The sequence below is a fragment of the Heterocephalus glaber genome, unplaced genomic scaffold, assembly GCF_053883595.1.
Source record: "Heterocephalus glaber isolate CG9 unplaced genomic scaffold, H.glaber_assembly_v1.0 deba00000818, whole genome shotgun sequence".
NCBI classification, from domain to species: domain Eukaryota; kingdom Metazoa; phylum Chordata; class Mammalia; order Rodentia; family Bathyergidae; genus Heterocephalus; species Heterocephalus glaber.
Window position 1 is genome coordinate 6,939,103 of NW_028258164.1, and position 14,466 is coordinate 6,953,568.

The following is a 14,466-nucleotide window of genomic DNA, read 5'->3' on the forward strand; positions in this document are numbered from 1 at the left end:
AAAAATGGAGTCATCCATGGTAAAGGCCTGAGATATCAAACCAAAATTAAACTGTCTATCAGACCTTTCAAGAACCCTGGGGAAAGTTTCCCAAACAGGTTAGTTTCAATGGCATGATAATTATGTGCTCTCTGGTTTTTTTTGTTGTTTTTTCAGTACTCTCTGTTTCAATCCATTTTGTTTTTTGAGACGGCTTCTCCCTGGGTAGTTCTGGTTGGCCTTGAACTCACTATGTAGCCCACGTTGGCCTCCAACTCTCAGCAATCCTCCTGCCTCAGCCTACCAAGTGCTGTTGATATAAGGGGAATAGATGTTAACTTCCAAACCTAAAACTTGAATTTGTGTTCTCTCAAATCGAAGAATTGCTGGGGATTTAGCTCAGTGGCGCTGCCTGCCTTGCAAGGGCAAGATTCTAAATTTGATCCCTGGTACCAAAAAATAAATAAATAAAATCAAAGACTGAATTCTAGGAACAATGGAGGTTAAGAGTAGGAAAAATTTATTGAGATAAAGTAAGCTTCTAAGAAGAGACAAAAGGGGGACTGGAAAATGGGTTGCCCACTACCCTGCTTCTCAAAGGTGTTTTATGGGACAAAGCCATGAGTTGAGGCAGGTTCAAGGTGGGACAAAACTGTAGTCAACTAGTAAAATTAGTGGTTTAAGTAATATTGATCCAATGAGAAATCGCAAGGTGGACATGAGGTGGGACAAAACCATGATCAACCAATGGGGATCAAATGGGAAAGGAAGTCACATACCAAGCATACAAGGAATGAACAAGAATTTCTGGTAAGGGGTGGGCCAGGGATCTTTCCTGAAAAATCTTGGTCCCCTGCCCAGGTGATTGATACCTATTTAGAATAAATCACTGCTGTTCATCTTCTTTTACAATTCCGTTCTTTTACCATGCTGGCCTTCAGTGAATGTGTCTTGACTGTCCTCCATGTTGGCACCTTGAGGGCCAGCCCTGTCCTACTGCCTACAAGAAAATCTAATTAACTTACCTATCTACAACATAAAAGAACCTGATATTAACCAAGCAATTACCTTTTTGTAATTGCTTGTCTCCAATTACACAGAAAATAACTAAAATGACCAATCTGCTTTTTTTTTTTCTAAGCCCTTCTTTGTCTATAAAACAAAATTCTGCTCAGCTTTATTTTATGGAATGAAGTGTTGTCCAATTCCAGGATAAAAAATACAGCAATTAAGACTTATAAATTGGAGCCAAGCACTGTGGCACATACCTGTAATCCCAGCACTCCAGAGGCTGAGGCAGGAGGATCACCTCAAGTTCCATGCCAGCCTGGGCTACCTAGTGAGTTCAAGGCCAGCCTGAACTACATAGTGAGACCCTGTCTCAAAAAATTTTTTAAAAAGGATAAATAAAAACATTTCAAAAAAAAAAACATTTCAAGAAGTAAAAGTAGCCGGGAATTTAGCTCAGTGGCACCTCACCTGCCTTGAAAGCACAAGGTCCTGAGTTCAATCCCTGGTACCAAAAAACAAAACAAAACAAAAAGAAGTAAAAGGTATGCCGAGCATGGTGGCACATGCCTGTAATCCCAGCACTTGGGAAGCTGAGGCAGGAGGATTGCCATGAGTTCGAGGCCAGCCTGGACTACATAGTGAGACCCTGTCTCAAAAAAAAAAAAAGTAAAAGGCAAAATATCTTATTGAGAGCAGCTTTTCACTAAAAAGCAAATAAAGATAATTTTCAGGCAGAATGACTCACACCACATAGCAACTTGAATACCTAGGAATGCATTTGAAGTATTAAAATGGTAAATATTTTTAAAACTATAATTTTTTAACTTTTTAAAAGATAGTATACCCTAAGACATAAATGATAGAATTAAATGATGTTTATTTAATAAATAACTATAAAATATGTCCTTACAATAACCAAAGAACAATGGAGAAGTTGGAGTATGAGTGTATGGTTCTTGGCATAGAGGCTTATATCCAAGTGCAATCAATCTTCCAACTGCCTGGAAAGGAGGACTTTGAGGACTAAAGAAAAAAAGACAACAGAGACTTGCAGAATTTCAAAGTATATGGGAGGCCCAGAGGTCAGTACCTCAGACTCTGCAAAGACAAAGACTGTCGGGCCGGGAATTTAGCTCAGTGGTTTCCTTGCCTGCTGCGCAAGCGCAAGGACCTGAGTTCGATCCTTGAACCAAAAAAAAAAAGACAAAGATTGTCCAAGCTAGCTTTTATTTATTGGGTACACAATAATTGGATGGAGCATCAGGTGACTTAGGGGGCAGTTATGATCCTATGTCAATGCAGATCTTGTACTGAAGGTCTTAGGTCACAAGGTTCTTACGTTGAGGAAGACTGTAAGGAGAGCATTCTTACAATAGTAGGTGGGAGAAGTTAAATTGATAAGGAATTGTCCCTCCCCAGGTGAGACTTTCCTCTTACCACTAGGTTCTTAAGGAACCAGGATGTCTTCAACTGATGCAGTCCTGCCCTGGATAGTCACAACATCACAGGGCCATTGAGGTTTTAGCTGTGTCCGAAGGCAAAAATGGAGTTATGACTCGACATGCCACCGCTGGCCTGTAGGCAGGAAAACTAGGCCTAATCATAATTTAACTGTGAAATGATTTTCCCCCCAAATTATGTAGAATTTGCTCCCAACAGGGGGTACAGTATTAACTCTAAAAACATATTGCAATAAATCAAGGGTGCACATTGTAATCTTTAGAACAGTTATTTAAAAACTAATGCAAAGTTTCTAAAAATGTAATAGAAGAATAAAAATGGAATACTGAAAATCTTTGATTAATCCACAAATGGCAAGAAAAAGGGAATACAGTGGCAAATGAAAAACTGGGCTGGGGGATAGCTCAGTGGCAGAGTGCTTGCTTAGCACACACAAAATCCTGGCTTCAAAGATGGAACACAGATGAGACAACTAGAAAATAAATACCAAGGTTGTGATCAGTCATACTGAAAATTATACCGGTACTGAAATGAAAAGAATGCTTTCTTTGTTTCTTTGTTGAGACAGGGTCTCACTATTCAGTTCAGGCTGGAGGATCTCTGTGAGTTAGAGGTCAGATTGGGCTAATAGTTCAAGACCAACTGAAACTACATAGTGAGACTCTGTGTAAAAAAATAGTGCCATACTGTAATATAATACAAAATAATAAATAAAAATAAATTACTTGTACTTACCTTTGAAAACTTTCATGGCTGGTATGAGAGAGACAAGAGAGAAGAGGCTTGTTCTGTAGGATGACTTTCATTATCACGAATGGAATCAATGCTGTTTCTTTTCTTGCAGCTTTAAGAAGGAGCCTATCCAATGACACTTGCTTTTGCCTTCTTTTGAGGATTTCACAGAAATGTGACATTGCATTGTGGTTAAACAGACTCATCACTCGCACTGCTACAGTCTTACTTGTGTGGTGCTTTTCTAAAAAATGTTGCACTATTTCCCACATTTTACAGATCTCCCTAACCTCATCTGAAGTGAGGGATTCCTTCACTTTTTCTGCTCTGAAGACAAGCGCTCCTCTACTGGGAGGTGATCACCCACAATCTCACAGTGGGGAAGTCGGGGAGAGAAAGAGCTGATGGCTCCTTTGTAATCATGTCATGTTCAGCATCACACATTACTCCTATTGGCAGACATCACTTATTTACCAAGTTAAAATTTATTAGAAATATTTACCAGTCTTGCAGAACAAGTTACTCACCATCCAAGGTTTTACACAAGTTTGTTCTCTCTAATATGGATGGGCCTCATCCAGTCAGTTGAAGGCCTTTAAAAGGCCTCCTCTCCCTCAAGATAAGAGAGAATCCTTCCTACACAATGGCCTCTAAGTGGGACAGTGGCTGTTTTTCCTGCCTTTAGACTCGAACTGAAGCACTGTCTCCATCTGTTTTTAGGTTATTAGGACTACACCACTGGTCTCCAGGCCTCCTGATTCTCAGGCCTCCTAGGACTCCAAGTTGCCAAATTACCCTATCGATTTTGAGGTCTGCCAGTCTCTACAATTATATGAGGCAATTCCAGATAAATAAACAGTAAATAGATAAGTAAATAATAAGTAAGAAAATGTACACATCCTCCTGTGGTTTTGTTTTGTTTTGTTTTAGTACTAGGGAGTGAATCAAGCAAGTGCTCTATCACTGAGCTACCTCCCAGCCCTTGTTATCTTGAGATAGGGTCTACCTAAGCTGCCCACACAGGCCTTGAACTTGCAGTCCTCCTACTCAGCCTCCCAAGTAGCTGGGACTATTGGTGTGCACCAATATGCACAGCTCATACTTCTACGGCTTCAATGTTTGCCCCCTCCAACACTCATGCTGAAATTTAATTGCAATTTTAACAGTATTGAAAAATGGGGCATTTAAGAGGTGATTAGGCCACAGAGACTTCCCCTTCCTGGACAGACAAGCCCAGCCCTCTCTGGGCCTCTCTCTTACCTTCTCTTTGCTCTCCCACCATGTGAGGACTTCTGCTATGTTGTGACTCAGATAAAAAAAGGTCCTCACGATGAATATCAAGATGAAGAAACAGCCCAGAGGTTGTGGCCTCCGCTGCCACCGAGCCATCATCACCATCTGCCGGCTCACTGGCATCAAGGACACGTATGCCAAGGTCTCCGGGTCCATCAACATGCTCAACCTCACCCGAGGCCTCTTCCAAGGCCTCTCCCACCAGGAAACCCATCAACACCTGGCTGAAGGGCTGGGGATTTAGCTCAGTGGTTTCACCACCTGCTGTGCAAGCGCAAGGACCCGAGTTCGATCTCTGGCACCCCCCCCCAAAATTAAACACCTGGCTGATAAGAAGGGGCTGCACATGGTGGAATTCTGGGAGGAATGTGGCCCTCTGCCCATCCTGGTCGCCTCCCCCCAGAGGGCCTTGAGGAAGGACCTGGAGCCAGAAGATGAGGTTCCAGACATCAAACTGGACTGGGAGGAGGTGAAGGCTGCACAGGGCATGAAGCGCTCGGTGTGGTCAGGTCTGAAGCGAGCCGCCACCTAACCTTCCTCAGGCCCGGTGCCATCCACACCCCTCACATGCCAGGGTGCTGCCTTCTTTCTTGCAGGAAAGTCCAACCTTAATTTTCTTTATTTGCAATAAATAATCTTTGCTTTGAAAAAAAAAAAGGTCCTTACAAGATGCTAGCATCTTGACCTTGGACTTCCTAGGCTCCAGTACTGTAAGAAGTGACTTATAAATAACACAACCTACGTTATTCTGTTATGGCAGCACAAAATGAACTAACACACACACACACACACACACACACACACACCTTTTGGTTGTGTTTTTCTGGAGAACCTTGACAAAGGTCAGGCCTAGTTGCTTGGCCAAGCATCAGTCTGTGGTGTGTGTGTGTGTGTGTGTGTGTGTTGCTAGGGATGGAAGCCAGGGCTGTGTGCATGCTAGCAAGGACTTTACCACTGAGCCATACCCCAGCCTTCAAACACTGATCTAGATGTTGCTGTGAAGGCATCTTTTTTAGGACAGGATCTCGATATGTGGTTCAGGCTGGCTTGAATTCACCATGTAGACCAGGCTAGCCTCGAACTCACAGTGATACAGTGATCCTCCTGCTTTAGCTCCCAAGAGCTGGGATGACAAGCATGTGCCACCATACCCAGCTGTAAAGGTATTTTTTAGATGTGACAAATATTTAACTTTGAGACTTAAAGTTGGAACCTTGACCAATCAATAGAAGGCCTTAAGAGAAAAGACTGAGGTCCTCTAAGGAGTAAAGAATTCTGCCTCTACACTCTCCTCAGCCTCAGACTGCAACATTTATGTCCATATCCTAATAGTTCTATTTGTCTTGAGAAAATTTTGGTACCAAAAAATGCTTCTACAAAAGCAGAATCTAGAAGAGGAAGTTTCTGAATTTATTTTGGGTTTTCTGGACAGTTGTTGAGTCTGATTAGATTTTAAGTCATCAATGACTCACTCTATTTCCCAAAATGAAAGAGGAGACAGGGTGTCGCAAAGCTGGCTGGGGAAATGAGCAGGACTTGCAATTGCAAGATCCCAGGGCAATGCCAGGACCCTGTAGGTAGAACTTCTTGCAAGCTCCTACAATATGTGGATGGCATAAAAGAAAACCAGATGCCACAGGGAGCCGCTATCATGGTTTCTATGATAGCTGTGTGTACTTTTATTTTTGCTTTTACCCTCTTTTTCTCTTTGTTTGGCCCAAGTTTGCTCTGCAGAGCTGGTTTCTTCCATATCCATTCACACCTCACTTTTCAAATAAACTTTCAGCACTGTTTTTGGCTTGTATCATCCAATTCTTTGTTCACAGTAAGAAGAACCTGAAATACTTTTGATTGGTGAGCCATTTCTAAAGGAAATACCAGACAGCAGTTGGAAAGAGTGCAGTATAATAATGTGGCATAGAGAGATGAGAAATATAATCATTGGGTACTTTAATACAATACTTCAAAAAAGGCAAAGTATAAAATGGCCACATAAATGTGACCTTAGAGCATTTTTGTCAAACTAATGAGTATGATGAAAGTTGTCAGTTGCTTCTAATTTTGCCGAACAAAGTAGGCAGAAAAAACGAGCTTAGGGATTCAAATTTCCAGCTCAAAGATCATGTAAATGAGCTGAAAAGTTCTTGGCCTGAAAGAAACCCTTATATTCCATAGTCACTGAGCTAAGACAAACACAGTCTCCTCCTGCAACTGGCTGGATTATAGTTGCAGTTTATATCTAGATGTCCCCAAGAGTCTCATGTGCTTATAGGCTGGGCTTTTGAAGGTGACTAGATTATGGGGCAGTACAGCTGACTTGCTATTAGGAGGTGGGGTCAGGTGGGAAAAGGTGTTCAGTGGGGGCCTGACCTGGAAGAGTTTATTGTATCTCTTTTCCCAGATCCTCCCTTGAGGCTCTCAGCTTTTGAGCCACCATGAGGTGAGCAGCTTTTCCCTGTCTCAAAAAACAAAAACAAAGTTAAATCTCTAAGGGTTCAGGGTGGTTAGATATCATTTTAAGGTGAAGGTAAGTTGCTGTACTGACATTTCCCACATCCTGAAACAGGCACAGTATCTTCTAGGCCTGTTTGGATTTTGGACCACATAAACCTCATTTGTATTTGCTACTTTGAGCTGGGAGGACAAAACAAATGATGGTTTGCAGCAGGTGCAGGCTACAGTGCAGGCTGCTCTGCTTTGGGCCATAGAATCCAGCAGGTCCAGTGATGCTTAAAGTGACAGATAGGAATGCAGCTTGGTGCCTCTGGTAGGCTCCATAGGCAGATTGCAGTGTGGGTCCTTAGGAGTTTTGATCAAAGTCCTACAGTACTCTGCAGAGAACTGCTCTTTTTCTGAGAATTTTGGTTTGCCACTGGGCCTTAGTAGATACTGAATGCTTAAGCATGAGCCATTTAGTTATGTGGCAACCTGAGTTGGCCATAATGAACTGGTGTTGTCTGACTCATTAAAGCCATAAAATTGGGCTTGGACAGTAGCCATCCATCAAATGGAAGTGATATATATGGGAGTAGATTTACACCAGCCCTGAAGGCTCAAGTAAGTTATAGGAGAAGTGGCTCAAATGTCTTATGGTTCCCATTTCTGCTGTATTTCTTCTCTCCAGCCCATAGCTGTGCTCCATGGGAGATCCTTGTAATCAGCTGAGTGAGCAAAAGAGAAAACTTGAGCTTGGTCCACAGACAGTTTTGCATAACAGTCAGACGGCAGTGGACAGCTGCTGCACCATCACCCCTTTCTGGGACATCCATGGAGGACAGTGATAAAGGGAAATCCTCTCAGTAAGCAGGACTTCAAGCCATGTAATTCTTTACTCATTTCCCTTAAGGGAGAAAATGGTGAGTCATGTGATTGTGCACTAATTCATGGGCTATGGGTAGATGGGGAGGGATTAAAAGGACCGTGATCACAAAATTGATGACAAGGAGATCTAGAAAGGAGGTAGGTTAAGTACATCTCTTTGAATAAGGAAAAACTATAAAGATGCTTGTGTCCCATGTGAATTCTTAGCAAAGAAAGGCCTTGGCAGGGAAGGACTTAGTAACCACATAGATTGGATGGTCCTCTCTGGATAGTGGTTAGTATCATTCCCCAGCCACTCCTGACATTATCCAATAAGCTCATAAACACATTGGCAAAGTGACAAAGTAGGAGACTTTGCTGGATGGGCAATGCGGACTTCCACTCCCCAGGTCAGACCTGGCTACTACCATTGCTGAGCATATAATCTGCCATGGATGAGACAACGCTGAGTCCTCAGGATAAGAAGATTCCCTGGAATGATTTGTTACCTACCTAGTACCAGGTTGATTACCCTAGGCTACTTCCATCCTGGAACAGACAGATACTTCCTCTGGATAAAGACTTGCCCTCCTTCTTATAGAACACTTTATACTCCTCAGGGTGTTCCCTACAGCCTTCTGATTACTTAGCACTAATGAAGGCAGCAGTGGGCCTGAGCTCATGAAATTCACTGTTCTTACCATGTCCCTCACCACCCTGGGGCAGCCAGCTTGATGAAACAACAAAACAGCTTTGCAGAGTCAGCTATAGAACCCTCTAGGCAGGGCAGAGACTGATAGGTCTCCCACCACCTCAGCAGCTATTATGTATAGTTGCTGCCCTCTTCCTATGGTGCCTTGCCCCTTCCCCTGTGTGACGTCATGCCAAGATGGTTGCTCCCACCAAAGAACAAACCCTTCTTCCCAGCATGCCCCTGTTTCCACCTAGAGAGTAACCTAATACTCGCTCACCTCCTACCACCTAGTGACATCACCGGCTCCTCCATTCCCTAGTCACTACCTCAGTCAACCCCGCCTCAGCCCCTACACACCCCACCCCAGTCTCTATAAAAGACTCTCCCTGCCCCAGCCATATTGCTTTTGTCTCTCCTTTGTTCAGAGACAGCCCGGCAGATCTATTCCCCTAATAAAGGCTTGTTGTGGCCTGGTCTGGTCTTGGTCTTCGGCCCTTTTACCTGACAGAGACAAGGTTCTGTGTATACTCTGAATCTGTGCCCAGTATACAATGTTATTTCTAGCACATGCAGGATTTATAGGTCAGGAATCAAGGGCTGGACATGGGAATGGCATCATTCCCCTACTATTAGCAAAATTTTGCTTTTGTCCTCACAACTTTATACTCTTCTGGTCATAACAGGTGTGCTGGTTGTGGCAACTGACCCTGACTACCAAGGGAAACTGGCCCGTGGCTCCACCACGGTGCTAAGAAGAGTATGTCTGGAATACAGGAGATCCCTTAGGGCATTTCGTCATGTTACCACACCCTGGGATTAAAGTTTACATAAAACTATACCAACTCAATTTAGATAGGACTACTAATGGCCCAGATCCTTCAGGAATGAAAGTTTGAGTCACCATATCTAGTAAGAAACCACAACTATGGTGGCTAGGGGCTTGCTTCAGGCAAAGGAAATACAGAATGGGTAGAAGAAGCTAGTTATAAACACTAAGTATGTCATGTGACCAGTTATGGAAACAGACTGTAATTGTTACATTTTTTCATTATTTTGATATGAATACGTTTGAGTATGTTTATTTGTATCTATCATTTATCTTTTTTCCTTCCCTCTTTCATCCTTTATCATATAAGATGGACTAACTTTACACAATAGTGTTTAAATTACAGGACATGAAGGTGTTAATGTTACTCAAGGACTTTGAGTCTTCTGGGAAAGAGGTGTGTGAAGGATAGTTATATCATGGAAGGCACAAAAATGACCTTATTAATGGTTTTATTTGAAGATTAACTATGGCTTAAAGAAATGTGTACAGATAGCAAGTTAACAAAGGGGGTGGGTATGTTGTATGTCAGCTTGGTTAGTCTATGGTGCTGGATGGTTTGGTGAATACCAGTCTAGATGTCGCCTTGAAGGTACTTTTCAGATGTGATTAGCATTTAAACCAGTGGTCTTTGGTACAGCAGGTGACCCCTGGCAATGTGTGTGGAACCCATTCAGTCCAGCCTGCCTTTATAATCAATACTGCAACACCCATTCCTGACGACATTTCCAGCCTGCCAAACTGCTTGAAAAGTTTCAGACATGCCAGCTCCCACAATCATGTGAGCCACTTCCTTAAAATAAATCTCAATACTTCCTGTTTTTCTCAAAAGCCTTGACTACACCCCTCTCCCAGTAATTGATACAACTAGACCAAAAAAAATGTACAAAAAAATAAAAAAATCAGGCAACTTGATCTAAACACTATTTGCAAATGTATGTAAAACATTTACAAAGATAAGTCATATCCTAGGTAAGAAGTTTCAATAAATCTCTAAATATTAAAATTTTGCAGTTTGTTTTCTGACCACAGTGGAATTGTTTTAAACATGTACACTGTTGTGATATTGATCTCCAGGTTTTGGAGGTCCAAGTGCATCTTCAGGTGCTGTTTTAGGGCACCTCCCATGGGCGGTTTCTTTGAGGGAGAGTAGGGTCTCACTATATACCCCAGTCTGGGCTCAAATTTGAGATCATTCTGCCTCAGCCTCCCAAATGCTGGGGTTATAGGAGTACACTGCCATGCCTAGATCCATTTGTAGTTTCTTAATGCAGAGTCAGAAACATAGTGAACTTGTGATCAATAATGCTGATCTGGGCTGGGGGATTTAGCTCAGTGGTTCTGGCTCCTACCTCACAAGTGCAAGGTCCCGAGTTCAATCCCCAGTACCAAAATAATAATAATAATAATAATAATAATGCTGATCTGGGGCTGGTGATGTAGCTCAGTGGCACAGTGCCTGCCTGGCAAGTGCAAGACCCTGAGTTTGATTCCCAGTACAAAAAAAAAAAAAACCTTATGGAAGCAAAGCTACTTTGTAGATTGATGATCTCTGAGATGACTCAACCACTTCTGCCAGTGAGCACAACTCTCTCCAAGAACAACAGTATCCTGCTGCCTCTTGGAAGTAAAAATATTAAGTGTATTTACAGGACCCTCATCACCAGTGATCTCCATTATCTCTCAAATAATAATATATTTGGAGAGCTAGAGAAGACAACTTTATATATGCAAATCTTAATGTTAAAGGCCACCCAGTGCCTTCTGGGGTGGCTGTCTGCATATCAGCCTCTTGTTTTGCCTGTGGGCCCACAGACCTTGCCTAGGGACATAACTTCCTCAAGGGACTGGTATTTTAGGGTATGTCACATACTTGCTTTTTTTTTTTGACATAGGACCTTGCTGTTGCTCAGCCTGTCACAGGGTGAGTCTGAGGATCCCCAAGTCTCAAATAAAGAGTTTAACCCACTCCTCTAACGTGAGAATGCAGGTTCCCTGACTCCCATCGTGAAAAAAGAATTTCCAGGACTCAGTTAAAGAGGCTTGGGAAGAATTTATAAAGGGTAGATACAGGATGTACTCAAGAGCAGAGTGTGCATGTGCAGGGAAATGAGGCACAGTATAGCTGGGAACTGGGGACCTTGTCATGTGTTTTGGAAGGTCCAAATCTGTGGAATTCAATACTTTATATAGCCTCAGTCTTAGAGGGTGGGAGAGGATGGCCCACCCTTAGTGAGCTATCCCAATCAGAAATGCCGTGGGTGAAAAAGGGCCATTTGCCTACAAGGGTGAAAAAGGGCCATTTGCAAGTAAAAGGGAATGAGCAGATCCATTTGCAGTTGAAAGAGTGTTGCTCAGGTTTGCTTTTTGGGAGAAGGAAAAAATGTAAATAAACTAGGCTTGTGTTCAGAAGCTACAGTTTTTCTTCAAAACACAATTTTTAAAATTTTGTTTTCCTTGTCTCCTTTTTACCTATTTTTTTTTTTTTTTTGAGACAAGGTCTCACTATGCAGTTCAGGCTGGCATTGAACTCAAAGCAACCTTCCTGCCTCAGCCTCCTCAGTGCTGGGATTACAGACATGTGCCACAGCACCTGGTCTAACTTTATTTCCTCTATCCTACCTCAAGCCTGGTCTCAAACTCCAGGGTTAAAGTGATCCTCCTGATATAGGTCATGTGATATATGGAACTTTAAATAGTATAAGGGAAATATTGTAAGACCGAGGGCCTTACCAAATGCTCCAAGGAGCTGACTACAGCGAAGAACACCCGGGAAGGAACACACCGGACAAGTTGGAAAATAAAACAGACCTTATTAGTCTGGCCAGACGGCACTCCCAAAGCAAAATAGCTTAGAGAGGCCACTGGCTCAGAGTCCGAGGCTGTTCTTATAGGGCGTTGAGGGAGAAGTTAACATATAGAATTGAAGAAAAGGGACAAAGGTTAGTGGTCGACTGTCATGTATTGATGGTCAGCAGACATTTGCAGCTTGTTCTATAGATTGTGGTGTCCGGAACATCAGTTCTGGGCAAACAAGGAGTTGAGTAGTTTACTTTGGGACTTTAGGTCTGTTACAGATTTTTTATCTAGCATCCCCAAACTAACAAGCATCTTTATCCATTAACTCACATTTAATCACAATGGGGCTGGAGAAAAGGAACAAAGGTTATGCAGTCCCACAATATTATAACTCCCAACTTGCTAGTGTCTGACTCGCCTAGTCTGTGTTCTCTAAAATTGAATGAATTCTAGGAACAATCAAGGTTAAGAGTAGGAAGAATTTAAAGATAGCTAATGTGGGACTGCATAACCTTTGTTCCTTTTTCTCCAGCCCCATTGTGATTAAAATGTGAGTTAATGGATGGAGATGCTTGTTAGTTTAGGGACGCTAGATAGAGATCTGTAACAGACCTAGAGTCCCAGATAGTCTAGGGACGCTAGATAGGGATCTGTAACAGACCTAGAGTCCCAGAGTAAACTACTCAACTCTTTGTTTACCTGGAACTGATATCCCAGTCACCACAATCTATAGAACAAGCTGCAGATGTCTGCTGACCATCAATATGTGACAGTCGACCACTAACCTTTGTCCCTTTTTCTTTAATTCTATATGTTAACTTCCCCCTCAACCCCCTATAAAAACAGCCTCGGATTCTGAGCCAGTGGCCTCTCTAAGCTATTTTGCTTTGGGAGTGCCATCTGGCCAGACTAATAAAGGTCTATTTTCCAACTTGTCTGGTGTGTTCCTTCCCGGGTGTTCTTCGCTGTAGTCAGCTCCTTGGAGCGTTTGGTAAGGCTCTTGGTCTTTCATTCTGAGGGCACCGCTGGGATTCCTGGGTGTGCTTCACTAGTCAGCTCCTTGGAGTGTTTGGTAAGGCCCTCGGTCTTACACTTCTGTCTAAGAGAGACAGAAGGGGACCTGGAAAGTAGGTTGCCCTCACATACTTGCTTATGAAGCTGGATAAATCTGTTACTCTGTTCCAAAGATGGAAAAAAATACTAGATCCCAGGTGTCTGCCTCTTGGGTTTTTCTATAAGCTAATAGAGGGGTCACACAATCTCATTGTATCCTGCTATATGAAGGCCACAAAAGCCTGTAATTTCCAGGAATCTCCTTAGTTGTTTTAGTCTTGGGCTGTGGAAAGGAAAGGATTGGTTTAATTTTTTCTTCTCCCAGTCTTTGGGTTCCCTTAGATATAATAAGGCCTAAATATTTTATCTCAAGGTTGCAAAGTTGTGCCTTAGATCTAGAAATATTATAACCTCTGTCTGTTAGAAAATTCAGCAGAGCAGATGTCTTGGCTAGAAAGCTCTTCTGAGGGGGCACATAACAGTATACCATCTACATATTGCAAGACTTGGGGAAAAAGTGTAGTATTTCCTTTTATCAACTCAGGATGTAGGGATGTCCTATTTTTCCTGATAAATAGTTGACAATTTAAAATAATTGAAGGACTTAGTTCTCATGTTTCTTAGACCTTCAAGAATACATGCCTGTGTGCCAGGGATTTAGCTCAGTGGTTCCGCCACCTGCCTTGAAACCAGAAGGTCCTGAGTTCGATCTCTGGTTCCCCCCCAACAAAAAAAAAACAAAGAATACATGCCTGAAAATGTCTTCTATTTAATCTCCTATCTGATTGGCAGGCCAGTGGGGGTCTTGAATAGGAACTGCTTGTGTTCTAGTAGAAACCAGTTGTTCCCTTGGCTGCCTATCTTTTCAGCTTCCAAAATTAAGATATTTGTCTCTATATTTAGTAGCAGCTTGTAATACTACTTGTCTCTCATTAGAAATCAATGTTTGATTTAAGATCAACAATACATCTTTCTAATTTAGTCCATAGGTCTGAGTAAGTTCTCTAAAGACCTCAATGTTCATATCAGGGTCATCTGAAAACTTTCTTAAGTCTCATTTGATCTTAGATCACTGAGAGAAAAAGACACATGAACACAGGTAGTCCCATATTTGCCATTTACTTCCTGCAAGAGATGTTGTCTTTGAGGAACCTCAACAACTAAGCTAAGGATGGATATAGCCTCATGGAGATTAATTATAGCTGGCCTAGAAATTCCACCCTCAGCACCTGGTGGTTAGGGTGAGGAGTAGCCTTAAGCTTAAAGGTACTGAATGCCTTGAGGGTGAGGTGTCTCTCATTTTTCTACGGCCCACATT